The sequence below is a fragment of the Lipotes vexillifer genome, unplaced genomic scaffold, assembly GCF_000442215.2.
Source record: "Lipotes vexillifer unplaced genomic scaffold, Lipotes_vexillifer_v1.1 scaffold1061, whole genome shotgun sequence".
Taxonomy (NCBI): domain Eukaryota; kingdom Metazoa; phylum Chordata; class Mammalia; order Artiodactyla; family Lipotidae; genus Lipotes; species Lipotes vexillifer.
In genome coordinates, this window is record NW_006789959.1 from 1,106,692 (window position 1) to 1,126,666 (window position 19,975).

Below are 19,975 nucleotides of genomic sequence, written 5' to 3' on the forward strand. Positions count from 1 at the left end.
TTTCCACAGTTTCATAACAGTCACCATTATATAGGAAGCATAAAAACAATTCGAATCTTAAAGTACATATCCCAAATAAGATCCCCAAACTTTCATTGATATTTATGTCACTACCCCTTCTTCCCTTCTTTGTTGCAAAGCTAATAAAAAGTAGATTCAGATAAACAGTTAAGGGCTTCCCTGGTGGTGCAGTGGTTGAGAGTCTGCCTGCCGATGCAGGGGACACGGGTTCGTGCCCCGGTCGGGTAAAAAAAAAAGATAAACAGTTAATATTTACCATAATTTTTTAGCAGTGCAGAGAATAGCATGATTGTCAAAAATTTTACGAGTGCTTTCTAAAATTTTACGAGTGCTTTCTAGATGTGTAAAAGTCCTTAGAAATGAAGATCATGGTATTTGAGAGTTTATAAATTTTAAGTTAATTTTTTATACGTAGGACAGAATATCAGGTTTTTTTTTTTTGTCATTCTGAGTTACTCTGCAATTCTAAATTTCTACTGGTGCAAGAATTAACTTACAAGCTATCCTATAAACCTCGTACTTTGTAATAAACACACACTAAAAATGTCCCCATAAACGTTCACTGACAGAAATTCTAGAATTTTTTGAAGCCAAACTTTATGTCCCAGTAATCATTTTTCTTATCTTCAGGGAATTCAACAGAATATTTTCTGCTTTTACACTGGGGGATGCACATGAGACTGGAATTCTTGATTCTAATCAAGAACAAGGGGTAAATTAATCTAGAAAAGAAATTTGGTGGAAGGAATTTTGTTTTGCAGCATGCTGTTTTTTATTTCCCATGACATGAGAGCTAAAAACATGAGTTGTTTCTCAAGAGAAATGCCCAACTCGATCTGCAGAAATAATGAGAAAGAGCAAATCCTTTTTATTCACAGATAAATGAACTATTAGTAAGGTTTAAGGAAACATCTGGAACAAACTGACTGAAATCTCTTATGGTAAACCATAGCACATTTAAATATAAAAATATGTATTTGACACTTTTTTCTCCACACATGACTGCCTTTTTCCACTGTTGGTATGAATCCATTTTCTTTTTTTAGAGATATATTTCTCCTTCTAGAAAGTATTAAAATTCTCTTGGGATATCCATAAATAAGCAAAAGAAACTTAATTTTTTTAATTTCAAGGGATTTTTGCACACATATAACTTTTCTGCTTGTTACAACCTCCATCCTTATAACTGGACAGCTTGACAAAAGTGAAAATTAAACTTTCTCAATAAAGCATAAAAATACCAATCACTTATTAAACCTTTTCCTTTTTATGTGTCCCAAGGGACCATGTGGGCTCACAGAGTCTGCTAATCCAGAGCATACAGGATCCACTTTTTTTTTCTATCTGAACCTGATGGCAATGCCTGGGGAGAAATAAAAACAGTTCCTGGTTTTTGACAGGTTAATGTTAGAGTTTGACTCTGTATTTGATCATTTGCTTTTAGCAATTTTAGTTACTGACTAACCAGTTATCACATGGTGGTAGTGACAGAGCCAAGAAACCAAAGAGAAAATATTAAAAAGAAAAGTATCCATTGGCATTAACAGTACTGGGCATATTCTACTTTCCTTCCAAAAAACAGTGTTTGAATGAACTTAACATGTACACACTGCTATATTTAAAACTGATAACCAATAAGCACCTACTGTATAGCACAGGGAACTCTGCTTAATATTCAGTAATAACCCAAATGGGAAAAGAATTTGAAAAAGAATAGATACATGTAAATGTATAACTGAATCACTTTGCTGTGCACCTGAAATTAACACAACATTGTTAATCAACTATACTCCAATATAAAATAAAATTTTTTAAAAAATCCTTAAAAAAAAAATCGAACGAATTTGAGGCCCTTTTCATGATGGCACACACATGTGGACACCCCAATTGGGCAGAAAGTCCTGCCTACACAGAAAGGATTCTTGAGGTTTTCCTTTGAATGTCGCACCTCTGTGCTGCCCAACACCAAACATTGGGCTGAGAACTTGCTGCTTGGTTGCTGTTCGTACAGATGTGAATGTTGGGACAACTGAACTGGAAGCCCAAATAGGGGTAGTTAGTCTTTATGAATGCCACTTACTTAGAGAGAGATTCTTATCTTTCAAGAAAATGCCAGGCTAGGTTTATATGGTACTGGAAGCAAGGCAAAGGCTTCTGCATGGGCCACTGAATTGCATTCAAAAGGAGTAGGGAGCCCAAAGCCTGGTGGGATTTCACTTCCGTTTTTAGATAATGGCCAAAGGCAGTGAAATCACTTAAGGAAGTGTGGGACACTACTGAGAGAACCAGAAAATGTTTGGCGACAGCGTGGGAGACTGAAGCTGTGTGCGTGGGATCCCCCACTTTGCACTGGTATGTGCTGCAATGGTGAGAACATTGGAGCTGCAGAAGCCTAACTGAGAGCCCTGGTAGGAATTACAAAGGGAAGAGATGCTGAAGTCTGAGAAGTACTAGGCCTCTGTGCAGATGATACCTCCTGCAGTGACTACCATTAGATAACAGACGGCACAGTCCTCTTATGCAGATTTATTGAACTGGAAGCAGAGGCCACCTAACAAACAACACTGTCAGTTCAAAAAATAGAGTGTAGCTGAATATGGAAAACATAGCCTATATATTAAAATAAATAGATTGCAGTCTTAGCTCTCACTAGCTAGCCTTGTGGTCAGAAAATTTAAGCTCTTTGTGTCTCATTTCCCCTATAAGAAATTAATATAAAAATAGATGAGAATGCAATTTCAAACTACAAATACATTATTATCGTTAAAGTTGTGACTGCTCTGTGAACCTGAGAGAGTAGAATCTTTGATAGCCTTCAGTGTTATTCCACAGTATAATTTATCATTAAATCTTCATATGAAATGGCAAGATGGGATCTTGAATTGGACCCTGAATGGAAGAATCTTTAAACCACGAGTATTAAAACTTGATTTACTGAACCCCATTCCAAAGGATGAGAGTCAAAAAGATGCTTTATACACTGATGTAAACGGGCAGAGCTGAGGAACTGCTTTGTGATGAAGCCTGTCTGTAGGATCCTGGTACACATGATTGTTGGATATGGTAAGAGAAAGCATGACTCCATCCTGAAGCTTTCTAAGTGAAAACAGTAGGGACTAAAACAGCAGGGCTGATCTTTGGCTCCTGGCAATAACAGAGTAGTTAATTGAAGACAAACTCTCTCACTGAGCACATCTAGGAATGCTAGACAAAAGAAACAAACGTTGGTTTTAAGACATTAGATCACTACAGAGGCAATCAGAAATTGAGGCACCAAGAGCCCAGGGAGAAGAGAAGCTCCCTGAGGTGTGTACCTTGCCCCTCAAAACATAGTGCATTTGTGACACTAAACCAAGAAGCTTAGAAGTCAGACAGCTGCTGCTAAGAGGCTAGAAAATGGAGTAGAGCTTTGAGCTATCTCACAAGGGTGCAGAGATGAAAATGAAGATTTCAGGGCCCACCAAAAAGTAGGAACACTGGAAACACCCACACTTCCAGTAAGGATATCAAAAGAAACTATGCCCAGGAGTAAGGGTATTTGGAAAAATACCAGCCTTTGTAAAGAGTGAAACCCAGCTTTGAAACAGTTAAAGCCCAGATTGGACCAAGGTGATCTGCCAGTACTATGTCTATCTCCATGTCCTCCACTCCAAACAATAAAATAAATCCTCTCTGGAGGAATATAACGTCAACCAGAGGCTCAGATTATCTCTAGAATTTATCATTCCATTCATTCATTTTATTGTGCAAGAAAGTATAAATGACTAAAAACAGAAAGGAAAAATATATTAGAAATCAATAGGTGATTCAATTTTTGGAGGTTTCCAACACAGATTTTAAAATAACTGTAAGTATTATTTCAATAAAATAGATAAGACAGGGTATTTCATCAAAAATTGAGCTTTATACAAAATAAAATGGAAATTCAAGTATTGAAAAATAATTTTATAGTTGAGTTTAACAAATAAGACATCTCAGGATTAATGAACAGAAACATCAAGTAGGAGAAAACATACAGATGAAGAGGAAAAAGATGGAAGGTACATGACACACTGAAAAAGTCTAAGATACATACACTTAATAGTAGTCTCCAAAATAGAGAACAAAATGGGACAAAAGCAATATTTGAAAAGACACTGACTGAGAATTCTGTGAAACAGATAAAACATATCAAGCTACACATTAAAAAAGCTCTATTAACCTCAAGTAGGATAAATATAAAGACATCACACCTCAGCACATCCTAGTAAAACTGTTAAATACCAAAGGATAAGAGAAAATATTAAGAGAAGCCAAAAGAAAAAATATATTATCTTCACAGAAGACACGATAAGCTGGCTTCTCCACAGAAATGGTAAAAAAGAGAAGACAAGGTAATAACACCTTTAAAGTCCTAAAAGAAGTAGATACCCACCTGGACTAATATATTCAATGAATAGATCTTTCAAAAATGAAGGCAAAGTGAATGTATTCACAAATAAAGAGGATTTGCCAGTACCACTAGACTTACACTAACAGAAAAATTTAAAGTGAGTTTTCACAAAGAGGGAAAACGATCCCAGGTGAAAAGATGGAAGTGCAAAAAGGATTGTAGAATAACGGAAAGGGTAAATAGATGGGTAAATTTAAATAGCTAGTTACAGCATTTAGGAATAATGTTTTAGGGGCTTAAAACTGGAAGAATGCAAATATCTGATAATTACAGCACAGAAGACAGGAAATTGAATAATGGAGTCGTGGTGTTGTAAGATTCCTGAAATGTCTGGGAACTGATAAAGGTAATGAGTTAGCGATGCATGTTATAGTCTCTAATAACCAATAAGGGCAGATTAAAATAATACGTAACTAACAAGCTAACAGAGGGGGAAAATGAACGGATAAAAATAGTTGACTAAAATGAAAGCAGGCAAACAAGGGAAGGAAAAATTAACATAAAACAAATGGACCAAATAGAATAAAAAAGGTGAGATGTTAGACTCAAACCTGAATACACATATTGTATTAAATATAAATGCAATTCAATAAAAAGTCAAGGATTATCAGGCTAGATTTAAAAATAAAACACTACATTCAAGAAATACACCTTATGTATGGAGAAAAAGAAAGAATGAAAATAAATGGATGAAAGGATGTGCATGCAAATGGTAACCAAGAAAAAAAAAGCTGGTGTAGCTGTACTTATATCAGATAAGCTTATCTCCTGAAGCTTCTTTTACTTTTCTTTTAGTAAAGGTGTTTCTTGAGATAGAGAGGGACACCTCCTAATGATAAAAGGATCAATGCACCAGGAAGTTGTATACTTTTTATTTGTATGCATCTAATAATATAGCCTCAGCTTAAAAATACATATAACCAACTTGACAGGATAAATGACAAAAGTAGACAAATCCACAGATATGGTAGGGGACTGTAATACATCTTGCTCAGTAACTAACAGAACAAGTGTACAAAATAAACCCATAATGTCACAGGATATTTGAAAAACGAAATGATCAAATTTGACCAAATAACTTATGGTCATAGTTTTAGATGTGGTAATGGAGCATTGATTGTATTTCTAAAATGTATTTATCAGTTAGAGAAGTATTTAAAAATGAAAAAAGAAAAAAGCCTTGAGGACCATAACCTTAGAAAAGTAATGGGGAGCAGAGTGTGGATTGGAGAAGGAAATGGAAGCACAAATAGAAACGTTGTCTGGTCTGAACGTCTGTCCCTGCCAGTGTTAGTGGAGCAACACTGAAAAATAATGGGTAATACAAAGAAATAATCTCAAAATAGAATTTTCACAACTTAGGTTGCTTATTATGTTTCAAAAAATATTTTTAATTTTTTAAAATTGAAGCATTGTTGATTTACAGTGTTGTGTTAATTACTGCTGTACAGCAAAGTGACTCAGTTATACATATGTATATAAATTCTTTTTCATATTCTTTTCTGTTATGGTTGATCACAGGCTATTAAATATAGTTCCCTGTGCTATACAGTAGGACCTGGTTGGTTTGTCCATCCTATATGTACCAGTTTGCATCTGCTAGTCCCAAACTCCCAACCCATCCCTCCCCACATCCCCTTCCCCCTGGCAACCACAAGTCTGTGAGTCTGTTTCTGTTTCATAGATAAGTTCATTTGTGTCATATTTTAGATTCCACATATATGGTATCATGTGGTATTTGTCTTTCTCTTTCTGATTTACTTCACTTAGGATCATCTCTAGGTCCCTCCATGTTGCTGCAAATGGCATTATGTCATTCTTTTTTTATGGCTGAGTAATATTCCATTATATACATGTACTGCATCTTCTTTATCCATTCATCTGTTGATGGACATTGAGGCTGTTTCCATGTCTTGGCTATTGTAAATAGTGCTGCTATGAACATAGGGGTGCCTGTATCTTTTTAAATTATAGTTTTGTCCAGATACCTGCCCAGGAGTGGGATTGCTGGATCATCTGGCAACTCTATTTTTAGTTTTTTAAGGAGTCTCCATACTGTTTTCCATAGTGGCTGTGCCAATTTACATTTCTACTAACAGTGTAGGAGGGTTCCCTTTTCTCCACACCCTCTCTATGTGTTTCAAAAAATTTTAAAAGTATGACAATGATGTGAAATATTTAAAAAGGAATCTTAGCGGTAAAACTCAATGATATCCCAGCATTTTGTGTGTATCTGCTAATTTAATAATATTTTGTTGTAAATCTGTAAAAGAAGGAGTCTCCTATCTCTTCTGTTACAATGCACTGTTGCTTTGGCATTTTGCAATAATTTCACTTTTTCAGTGAAGTTTTTTTTCAACCACATATGTAAATGGAAAATACTACAAATAAATAATTTAGATTCTTTCTAAAGAAATAAGTATAAAAGTCTTAATGGATCCAATTCTTTTTCAGTTACCCTAGTAAAATTATACTTTACTCCTAAAGTCAATTTTTCACTTAATTCTTCTTGAAAATATTAGCTAATATGTTCTATTTTTTTAAAAAAATGGATAAATCACAGAAAATGGTATTATAAAGGACATATAGATGTTTAAATGTCATCATCAAATGTTTTAAAGAGCTTTTAATTGGGAGTGCATTTTCAAATCAATAGTTTAAGCTAATCATTTTCTAATTGCTGCAAAAACAGAAGATCCGGGAATTCTGTGGCCAAGCTAACTTTAAAATTGTGTAAAACTCTCTATTAACTCCCATTAAACTTTCTTTTACTTTAATAATCTCATTTCCTTCCAGATTAAGAAGGATTTCATTTGTTTTAAAATATATTTTAGAGGAACTCATGTAATTTCACAGCATTTTAATTCTTTTCCTTAATTTTTCATTTGATAGAATAAAAAATCAACAATAGTATTCAACAGTAGTATCAAATGTGAAACCAACAAGCTCAAATAATTTTCTTTGGAGGATCAACTTCTTTCCTTTGGTAGGATAAGATATACAAACTCTTCATATCTTTGAGTATTTTACAAAATACTCTATCATTTAAGGGGTTACTCTTAATTTTATGAATAAAACTAATAGCATCTACTGATTTGTTGAGTTTCTCACTACAATTCTTAGCAATTAATGGTCAAGGAATAATACAATGAGTTGGTAAAACACTTGGTTCTACTTTTTAAAAGCTGCTGTAAACCTATGTGGCTAAACAATGAGGTGCAACTTTACCTTTTGTATAAGTAACATTGAGAAAGGTAATACTTTCCCTGTTAATTAATTGTAAAGGTTTTGTACATTGACAGCTTTTCTATGTTATTAGTAATCAAAAAGTCATTTCTTATATTACTTTTTCTCCTTAAAACTGTTGTATAAGTCCTCATTATTACACAGAAGTCTTGTTCCTTTGACTGCTATTAATTACACAGCTGACTTTTGCCATTTTTCACCATGTTATTGGTTATTCTTAAAACAGTAGTGTTCATTAATGGAAGACAATACATTATTTCACTTAGATTTGTTTTCCTCCATCACATTAAGAAGGCTATCATACACCCAGTAGGATCACCTTTTCTGCAACATTGGGTGCCTTATTCCATCTGTGATCATTTGTGCTATTTGATGATCCTTCTTATTAGAAGATTTTTTAAAACTTTCAGTGGCAATATTTATAGTTTTCAAGCTTCTCTTTATATTCTTACAAAGATTGATAACTTTTTTGCCAACTTTATTCATGTGTATCTTATAAAATGTTCAGTTCATCTTGTCAGGTTCATTTCTTCAGATTAAAAAAAATACAGAAAAAAGAACAGCTATTTTTGCAGGGCTGAGAGCTGGTTTATTCCAATATAGACATAGCAGTTGTTAAATAATGAAATATTCCCATTCCAGTTGGTAAATCACCTCTGTTCCGAGTCTCAGAGTTTTTAAAGCAGTGTGTTCAGATATACTTTGTGTTTACATATGGAACAGAAATAGAATCTGGGCTCAGATGTTTGTGAGCAGGTATAATGTACTTTTTTCTTATCCACATGACTGTCTGGAGAAATATTTGAATATTTGGAGGGATGTGGGACAATTTTTTTGTAGTGCTGGACTGTCTAGCATCCCTCGTCCCACACTAAATAGCAGCAGTGTTTCTCAGACATTGGGACAATCAAAAAACGTGTCTAGGGCTTCCCTGGTGGCGCAGTGGTTGAGAGTCCGCCTGCCGATGCAGGGGACACGGGTTCGTGTCCCGGTCTGGGAAGATCCCACATGCCGCGGAGCGGCTGGGCCCGTGAGCCATGGCCGCTGAGCCTGCGCGTCCAGAGCCTGTGCTTCGCAGCGGGAGAGGCCACAGCAGTGAGAGGCCCACATACCGCAAAAAAACAAAACAGACAAACAAAGAAAAAACGTGTCTACAAGTTTCCAAAGTTTTCCATGAAGGGCACTGTCCCTGTTGAGAAATATTGGATTAATTTATATTATAAATACTAGTATATCCCCTGCTTTGGCCCATCAAGAAGACTTGAGTCAAAACATGTAGCTTTAGTTGTTCTCTTTGAAAAGCCAGAAAAGAATAATCTGTTTTATTTCCATATAAACAGAGAATGTGAGCCAAATGAGACCAAAACTGCAGGGTAGGGGACAGGCAAGAGGATTTAGCAATAAGGACATTATTTGAACTGAGAAACACTGTGAGCATATGTGATTTTTCCATAATTATAACAATAATAAAAGAGGTATAATTTATTGAAGAATTACTTTGTGCCAGGCTCTGTGATTATTATTTTACATTTTTGAATTTTATTTGATCCTATCAACAGCCTAATCAAGAGTAGGTTTTGCTATCCACTTTAGAGGAAAGGTATTTTCTCTGAAAATCTGCCTGCTGTGTGCTCTCAGCCTGATGGCGGGCTTCCAAGCAGGGAGGCTCTCTGAGGATGGGGGTTTGGGGCTGGTTGATTCTTCCCAGGATGTATACAGTGTGAATGGCTGAGAGAACAGCCAACATCATCTGTGGTGATTTTCTGCCCCACTATAACTTAGGACCTTGATTTTTCAAAGATTTTATGCGCAGTTTCTATTTTATATAAGTCTCTTCCTCTCAATTTCCGAAATTGAGCCAACCATGTATTATTTTTTAGCAGTTTGTCATGCCACTCCTTGAATTCTTGGACTGATTACCAGAGTTTTTTTTATGTAGGAGTAATTAAGCTCTTTCAGTATCTGATTATTTCTGAAAATAGAAATTGCTATCTGGAGATAAATGATTTCTAGCAGAAACTTGGAGCATCAACATGTTGGATAGAAAGAAGCCATTTAGTCCAAATATTTGTTGGTGAAAACAATGTCTTTGTTAATCTCTATCATTTGGAAATGAAATGTTGATTCTTCCCTGAGATTCAGATCTGTTGATATGTTACTGATGGTGATATTTAGACTCAAAAATATGTAATATGTGGCAAAAAGAGCATGTTATTTAGACTTCAGGCAAATGTATTCTAATTGTGTAATGGCTTTAATAACTAAAGAAGTTCTGTTAGTGCCTCAGTAAAAGAAGTTTTGGTGAGGATAACCAGGCCCATATTAAATGAGATGCTTCAGGTATAGAAATCTTAAGCTGTTTTTACCTTATCTCTAAGTTTCCCTCTCCTATGACAAGAGGTGTTTATATTAAAAACAAACAAACAACAAACGTTAGTCACTTTATTATTTCTTATCAATGTTCTCAGGAAAATAGAAGTTAATGAGGAGAGAAAGTGCAGTTGATACACGTACTCACAAATTTGTCTTCTGAACTATTGGAAAAGATTAAGAAGCTCTGACACCATAGTGTCTTCTGGTGATGAAATCTCTCACTATCAGCCCAGTTCAGACTAATATTTAATGAATAAAGACAAGATGGTCAGGATGTGGGTTCTAAAGGCTAATATAATTTCAAAGGTCAGAGTCTATCTCTGGGGTGGGTAGGTGGTGAGCCGTCAGGAACCCTGGGAATAATTAGTTGAAATACATGTGTGTGCAAGACTGGAGAAGTGTCTTGAGTAGTTAAAGAGCATTCCAAGAATTGGGAACACATATACAAAAGCTTTGTGTGGAGTGTGTGGCACAGCCTGACCACAGGGACAAGCAACCCAAGGCTGTAAACGGGTAGTGTTGGCACCTTCCTGTGGCCTCTTCTGGGATCGGGTCCCAAACAAATACTGCTTTGGTTCCCAGACTGTCCCCTAAATTATTAGATATATGTAAACCTTCAATATAAAGCTGACAGATCCAACTTGCTTGTACATTTTTAATTTAGGGGGCAAATTAGATGCCAAGGTTGAAATTTCATAAGATGATTGGAAGTATGTGATCTATTTTAAAATATCTGGGGGTATTTTAGCCCAAACTTGGTAGAAAACAGAGGTAGCAGAAGCTTTCATCTTTGAATACAAGTTGTCCGTTGGTATTCGTGGGGGGACTGGTTCTAGGACCCCAGTAGATACCCAACTCTGCGGATGCTCAAGTCCCTTCTATAAAATAGCGTAGCGCACTCCGCCCGGCGCATCCTCCCCACCAACGCCCCTCCCCGGGTCCCGCATCCCCAGCAATGTGAGAAGACTGTACTTTATTTGGGAGTGCAATCCCAGAAAAGAAGGAGAGAGGGAAATAGAAAATGAGGCAGAGGAAGAGAGCGGGGGAGTGCCAGGAAGTGCATTGCAGAGCTGGCCACATTTGATATCAAGAGCAACTGACTGCTGTACCTTGCAGGGGCATTTTCTGAGAGGCCGTATAAACTACTGCATTTTAGGAAAGAAGAATTTATCTGATAAGCCCCATTTCCCATTGGTCAAAGATTTACCTCACAGGATATTAACTCTTCACAAGATATTAACTCCATATTTCCAGGGTGAACTCGCTTGACCTTTAAGAAGGTCCTTGGCTCCTCCCTATTTAGCAGCAATGGCGAAGTTGGGGGAGGAGGGAAGAGGCATGGGCTGTGGGCATGAGGCATTTCAGATAGATAATGGAAAGTAACTGAAAACAATTTGGTGTAACATTACAGAAGTGCATTAACTCAGGTAAGAGAAAGTCCAGAAGTTGGTGGATTCAGCAGTTGAAACATGTTCAAGCTTTCTGCATCCAAGTAGGCTACCATCTGCCCAGATTTCTTCCTTCCTTCCTTCCTTCCTTTTTTTTTTTTTGAGAAATAGTCATACGTCATATGTTCCAACATCATAAAATTTTCCTATTTCTCTTTATACATCAGCCTTGTCACCCCAAGATTAAAAATTCAACTGTTTTGTCAGCTGTTTCACAACTTCATAAGTTGCCAATTTCTCAGATTAAAAAATTAGTTGGGTTCTCAATTATTTCTTCCTTATATTTTCCACTCAAATAAATTTACATTTTACATTCCTTTATTTGCCTTACCTCCTCTTCCTGTATCATATTTTGTACATTTAAGATGCTTTGTTGCACATGGTGAAAATGACTGTACTATCCAAAGCAGTCTACAGACTTAACGCAATCCCTATCAAACTACCACTGGCATTTCTCACAGAACTAGAACAGAAATTTCACAATCTGTATGGAAACACAAAAGACCCCGAATAGCCAAAGCACTCTTGAGAACGAAAAACGGGGCTGGAGGAATCAGGCTCCCTGACTTCAGACTATACTACAAAGCTACAGTAATCAAGACAGTATGGTACTGACACAAAAACAGAAATATAGATCAATAGGACAGGATCGAAAGCCCAGAGATCAACCCACGCACATATGGTCACCTTATCTTTGATAAAGGAGGCAAGAATATACAATGGGGAAAAGACAACCTCTTCAATAAGTGGTGCTGGGAAAACTGGACAGCTACGTGTAAAGGAATGAAATTAGAACACTCCTTAACACCATACACAAAAATAAACTCAAAATGGATTAAAGACCTAAATGTGAGGCCAGACACTATCAAACTCTTAGAGGAAAACATAGACAGAACACTCTATGACATCAATCACAGCAAGATCCTTTTTGACCCAGCTCCTAGAGAAATGTAAATAAAAACAAAAATGAACAAATGGAACCTAATGAAACTTAAAAGCTTTTGCACAACAAAGGAAACCATAAACAAGACCAAAAGACAACCCTCAGAATGGGAGAAAATATTTGCTAATGAAACAACTGACAAAGGATTAATCTCCAAAATTTACAAGCAGCTCATGCAGCTCAACATTAAAAAAACAAACAACCCAATCCAAAAATGGGCAGAAGACCTAAATAGACATTTCTCCAAAGAAGATATACAGATTGCCAACAAACACATGAAAGAATGCTCAACATCATTAATCATTAGAGAAATGCAAATCAAAACTACAATGCAATATCATCTCACACCAATCAGAATGGCCATCATCAAAAAATCTACAAACAATAAATTCTGGAGAGGGTGTGGAGAAAAGGGAACCCTCATACACTGTTGGTGGGAATGTAAATTGATACAGCCACTATGGAGAACAGTATGGAGGTTCCTTAAAAAACTAAAAACAGAACTACCATATGACCCAGCAATCCCACTACTGGGCATATACCCTGAGAAAACCATAATTCAAAAAGAGTCATGTACCACATTGTTCATTGCAGCTCTATTTACAATAGCCAGGACATGGAAGCAACCTAAGTTGTCCATCGACAGATGAATGGATGAAGATGTGGCACATATATGCAATGGAATATTACTCAGCCATAAAAAGAAACGAAATTGAGTTATTTGTAATGAGGTGGATGGACCTAGAGTCTGTCATACAGAGTGAAGTAAGTCAGAAAGAAAAACAAATACCATATGCTAACACATATATATGGAATCTAAAAAAAAAGGTCATGAAGAACCTAGGGGCAAGACGGGAATAATAAAGACACAGACCTACTAGAGAATGGACTTGAGGACATGGGGGGGGAAGGGTAAGCTGGGATGAAGTGAGAAAGTGGTAGGGTATATATGGACATGTATACACTACCAAATGTAAAATAGATAGCTAGTGGGAAGCTGTTGCATAGCACAAGGAGATCAGCTTGGTGCTTTGTGACCAGCTAGAAGGGTGGGATAGGGAGGGTGGGAGGGAGGGAGACCCAAGAGGGAAGAGATATGGGGATATATATATATATATATATATATGTATAACTGATTCACTTTGTTATAAAGCAGAAACTAACATCCCACTGTAAAGCAATTATACTCCAATAAAAATGTTAAGAAAAAAAAAGATGCTTTGTTGCAAACAATGGTAAAATTATGGCTAGCTTAAGTAAAAATTGAATTTATTAAAACTGTATCTAGGCTGACAGAATCTATGGGGAAGCTGGAAAAGCAACTTAGGCAAAAACCATGACAGGTAAATCACAGCCAAAATTCTGACACAGGACGGTCTACCTAGGATATCACTGCTGTTAGCTTTGCCACCTTGTACCTGTCTGCAGACAACTAGCCCCGCTGTTCCTGCCAAATCCCTCCCCATGTCAAACTGCCTCACGCATCCATTGGGTAATGATGTCTCATCATTACTCTTTGCTGAAAATCATAAAAAGTCAATAATACTTGCATTTCAGAAGTAGAGACCTTTTTAATTGAACTGATTTTTTTCAGTCCCTGTTGTCTATAAAGACCTGGTTTTTCAAACAATGAATCTTACACATTATCCAATAGGAAACTTAATTATTATGTAAGCTGTTTCCCTGTTGGGGTTTCACTACAAATGATTGATGTTTTTTCCCCATTGGTTTTACTTCAGTTTTAATCAAATATAATCAGATAATTTGAATTTTCTGCCAGAGTATTTGGCATGTTTGCTAGCGACTAAATGAATACATTTATTGAGTGTGCATAGCTTAAAATTTTCTGGTGATAGTGTTTATTGATTTGCTCTTTTGTAATTAAATCAAATAAGCTAACATTTCTAGGTACCCAAGCAGAGAGAACATGACTTAAACATTTATTAGACTGGATTTGTTATTTTGTGAAATTGTGCTGATGGACACACTGAACCATGCAAGATGAGATATGAAATGTAATAAACCTCACATATTAGCCACAGAGCAAAATATACTTTTATCTAAGCTTTCCAGACTTTTTAGCACCACCTGAGGAGGAAAAGGCCTGAGTAATGCTGGCTTATATTACCCGTACAAGTGTGATTACAGCTAGAAAAAAATGGATTCTTTTCAGCCAGAGGGGTTTTTCTCCAAGGAACCTCAAAACTGTGACTACATTTTGCAGATGTTTTCAATGTATTTAGTTAAAGAAAAACAGTAGAAGTCAATCAAAACATGTAATTTTGGAAATGGAATCTATAAGACTTACATGAACAAAATGTTTAACTGACTTTTTAATCCTTAACACAGCATTTAAGATGTTATGTTGAACTAGGCAAAATGTCTCATAAATACCTCCATTGAGACTGGGTAAGGGGCTTTCAAAAGGAAGAAACCAGAACACAGAGGGCCATAGAGAATTGCTTGTATTCATAAAGTTAATTAACAGAATCAATGACTAGACTATTTTGTTTTTCATAATGTATAAGGAAACAATCCCCATCAGACCCTTTGCTGTAACCACAGAGTGGCATAAGATGGGCTGTTCATGGATTTGATTCTGCTAAAATTGCATATAGGAAATTCTATCTACATAAACCTAGAAACAGTCTTTTTTTTTTTCCTAACCAACGAAAAAGACCAGGGCTCAAAGAGTAGTATATTGACATCGGATGTCACTTATACAGGAAATATTTGGAAATGGTATCACTGCATGATTGGTGACCTTGTTTTAGGGCAATCTGGCAGGAGATTGTCCTCTTTCTACCTGGACGGCAGCACTGGAAGAACAAAATGGGGCCAAGTGAGTGAGCTTTCATCACTCTTTATGAGCATAGCTTTCTGGAAAGGCTGTTTAGCTCCTGGAGATACTTCAAAAGAGCCTGTGGAAGCCTGTGGAATGCAGATTTCCTCCACAAACTTTAAAGGGCTTTGGGAACTACCTGATTTCTCAGGCCAGGATGTATTCTGTACTTGGCAGTAATGAAACTTGCTGAATCAGATCCATTACAGACCCACCGGAGTCTGTGGCTCTTGACCTTGTAAAGATCGGGCACTCCCTTTCAAATGTCTGACATTGTAATCCTAGTTGAGAGGTACAGATTGGGGGTGACCTGTGATTTTCAGGTTTCCTTTTGATCTTCCAGCCCCCCTCATTTGTTGCCCGGCCACATGTGCGTTGCTGCACAGCAACTGTCCCCGCACATTCCCTAGAGAGCTGCCCACCTGCTCTCTGCTAGCCACTCCTTTGAAGTGATGAGCTTCATTTCACAGGGCGCCCCAGTCCCCCCTCCAGACCCTCCCCCAACCCCTGCTTGTCCCCTTAAATACACACACACACACACACACACACACACACACACACACACACACACACACACACACCAGACTGGGCTCCTAGTTCAAACCAGAGGCGCTGATGTGATCTCTTTACATCTTGACTTCCCATGGTCTTTAATGATTTTATAACCAATAAGAATGATACCATTAAGCAAACATTATTCAATGCCATTATTAAATTGGGCCTCTTTCTGCATGTAACAAAAAACTGCCACATTATAATCCAGCACAGATGTATCTTGGCACTTTTCCTTTAAGTTTTATGTTATAAGAACACAGTTGTAAAGTTCATATGGACTCACCCATAATTTTCAAGTTATTTTAATCATTTATCAAATGGCCAGAAGTGTACCTATTATTCTGAGTGTATCTCTTTAACACAACGGTCAACAACAATTATTTGATCTATGTATTATTCATTAGCAATTATTTAAAAGCAAAACAAACAAAATCTTGATTTCTCCACTTCTTGGTGACAACTGGAAAGTAAGATCAACTTCTTAAAAAAGATGCATCTCCTTAATTTAATCAATATCATTACAGAATTCAGAGCCTAGAATAATTCTAAAGATATTTTTATCTTGGAGTTTTCAACACTATATATTTCAACATTTTTATTGGAGTATAGCTGATTTACAATGTTGTGTTAGTTTCAGGGGTACAGCAAAGTGAATCACTTATACTGTAATGCGTATATGTCAATCCCAATCTCTCAATTTATCCCTCAACCCCCTCTATCTCCTGGTAACCATAAGTTTGTTTTCCACACCCATGACTCTACTTCTGTTTTGTAAATAAGTTCATTTGTACTCTTTTTTTTTTTAGATTCCACATATAAGCGATATCATATCATATTTTTCTTTCTGTGTCTGACTTACTTCACTCAGTATGACAATCTCTAGGTCCCTGGTGGTCCAGTGGTTAGGATTTGGTGCTCTCTCAACACTACATTTTAAAGGATGTTGCAATCCAGGGGATTAATGGGATGCAGTCTTGCTTTGTTTTGTTAGCCTGGGACAGGTTTCTTAAGCTTTAGGAGCCTCAAGTTCCTCATCTATAAAGTGAGGGTAATAATTACTCCCTCACAGGATTTGATGACAATAGTGCTGTAAAAGTACTGGCACCTGCTTCAAAAGCAGGACCCCTGAAACTGTGTGTGTGGGAGAATGGAGGGTGCTGACCATGCCGACTTCCTCTTCCTGGGGAATTGAGTGAGCGTCTATGACTCAGGTCTTTTCTCCAGTTCCTTCTGGTGCAACACATCCTCCAGGTCCCCTCTGCCTTCTCCCAGGTTGACTTCTTACTTAACGAGCCCTACCTACCTCACCTAGCAATTCCAGTTCTTGAGGCACCGGTTTTTAAAAAATATCATTTGCCACCTCCCCAGGGCAAGTTTATAATATTTTTTCCCACCAGCCATTGTAATCAAGCTCACACATTCATGTTTGGAACACCCCCAGTTTAAGAAATGGTTGATGATTACATTTTAATGGAATTGTACCGACATTGAAGACTTTTCACAAATTTCTTTAATTCAATGTAATTACTTGGTCAAAATTTTTACATAGCACACTTAAAACCCTTTTCGATTTTTCTTACTCTGTTTTTATTGAATTATTTTACAGGATCAGTTCTCATCTGTGGAAAGTTTACAAGGTTTACGGTGTTTTCCAGTAAATTATCAGAAAGAGAAAACTGTCAGAAGAATTTTATGACGTGGTAGCTCTGTTGCTCAAGCCTAAATATGTCAAAACCAAATCCCATTGACTATGTCGTTTGCTTGTGTATGTGCCAGCTACAAGTGGCCTTTTACCTACTGCAGTTGGTTTAAGTGTAAAAAATGCTGTTCTTAGGCAATGAGGACTTCTGGTCAGATCCCAGTGGTTTCTTGAGGAAAACCCAAAGTCAAACCTTTGTTGCAAATCTTTTTCTGTGACACTCATACACTTACCTTAGGTCTCACCTCTATAAATAACAGTTGGTCCAAACTGAAAATGTTGGGAGTGAGCTGGTGAGGATGGGTGGGAAATGGGATGGAGAGACGAGTGGAATAATCTGGGGGTCAATTTTCCTGTCTTCAAGCTTCACATTAAGGCATTACCGTATTTTTACAGAGATTTAAGAGATTGCCATTCTCCTAGCTTGGTTGCTTATCAGCTATTTTATCTCAGATTCTGTTGCACAACAGCATCTGTAAAATGGAGGTATTGATATTTCCCTTCTCACCTTGACAGGGGAGCTAAATTATACTGTGCCTATCTATAGACAAGCAACAGGGATACTTCAAAGACCTAAAGCAATAAATGTAAGACACTCTGTCACTGCTGTAGCTACAGAGCAGTACGATGTTATTGTATGTTTTCTGTATCTACTCCATCGTACAATTTTTACTTTGGTGGCTGGGGGAGTAGCACTTGCGGAGTGAATGTGAGCTTTGACCTTTGAGATGATGTCATGTGGTGACTGTTTCAAGTCATTGTTTATTTAAAAACTGGAAAGTGTCCAAGGATTCAGTTTTATTCTTCCAGTAACAAATAAGTCATTATTAATATCAATTCATGTTGACAGTTACTTTCGATTCTGGGTAAAAGGACTGCTAGAAGCGCACATCTTCAGATCCACAACCACTAGCCCATGATAGGTGAGCAGACTGGAGATCAGCTTTGTGCCTAGGCGGGCTCCCCTTGCTCTGGAATGCCCAGCAATACCCAAGGTTATGGCAGGGGGTCCTGAAGTGAGTGGTTGCAGGAGAAGAAAGGTATTCATCCTGAGTAGTAAGAGATTCAGAAGACACAGGTCTGTTCTAATAAGAAGGTTCTGGTTTGGGAGTGGAGGGTAGAACTGACAATAACATGACAACCATCATTTGGGGTCTCTTCCAGCCCAGCCCACAAAATCGATTTCACAGGAAGAGGCTTTGAGCAGAGCAGAAAGAGAGGGGTTCACAGAAAGTCTCACCAAGCCATTAGGGACTTGAGATGCCTGTGTTTTGGGAACTGTGTAAATGGAAGAAGGAATCTTGTAGCCTTGCTTTGGTGGATTGGCAACTCTGGTGCCAGCAGTTCTGGCAGTGACAGAACACAGAACAAGTGGCATCCGTGTCATCTGAGACTCCCCTGGGACTCCAGGAATCATTATGTAGTGGGGTGTATGTGTGTGTGTCTGTGTGTGTGTCTGTGTGTGTGTGGGGGGGGGAGGGTATATGGGAGGAAGCACTTAAAATTGTCTATTTGTCCTAAGATCACAGGTGGAGAGACAGAGACACCATTTTCCACTGTTATTGGGACCCTCTCTTTTGTCCTTGACCAGTGCAGTAGTTTGCTTAATAATTTAAAAATAAATTGGGGAGGGTGAGGCACAGTAACGTGACTGTACTCAATGCCTGTGAACTGCACACTTAACAATGGTTAAGATGGTAAATTTTATGTTATGTGTATTTTACCACAATAAAAATAAAAATAATTGGGGCGGGGGATACAGGTGAATTTTCCTTTTAAGGAAAAAAAGAGATAATTTAATAAATGGAACAATGTGGGACAAAGGATAGCCTCAAAGGGACTTCTGCCAGCCAGGCTGAATAATAATCCACTCCGGCTGGATCATTAGCTCTCCTATCTGGTCATTAATCCCTGTACCTTGAATAAAGACAAGCGCCAACTGCAATCCTTCAATCTACTTTCCAATAGGATATCCGAATTACACTCACTGCACTGAACTTTTCCAGACCAGATGTTTGAAGACTTCTCAGTCCTCTGGATAAAAACTGTCCTTTATCTTCTTGATTTATGACAGCCTTTCATTTGATGATCAAACGGAGCCACTAATAATTCTGTTAGAGATGTCTTAGACGGTCCTTAGAAGAGTATTTATATCCCGCAGGCTCTTGGCCTTCAGTCCTCTTTCACTGTCAGCAGCACAGGTCTTAGCGCACCGTGTATGCATTTTCTTCCACATCGGGGTACTGTTTAAATTATTGTTCTTTTTCTTTAGTGCTTTTAAGATCAAGCCTCTGTTGGGTGATGCTTGAAATGGCAGTCACTTGGGGTGAAACGCCTCCGGTACTATACGAAGCCACTCATGTAACTTGACTCTGTCAAGCCCTGCGATTCTTCTATTGTCACATTCGCTGTGCTA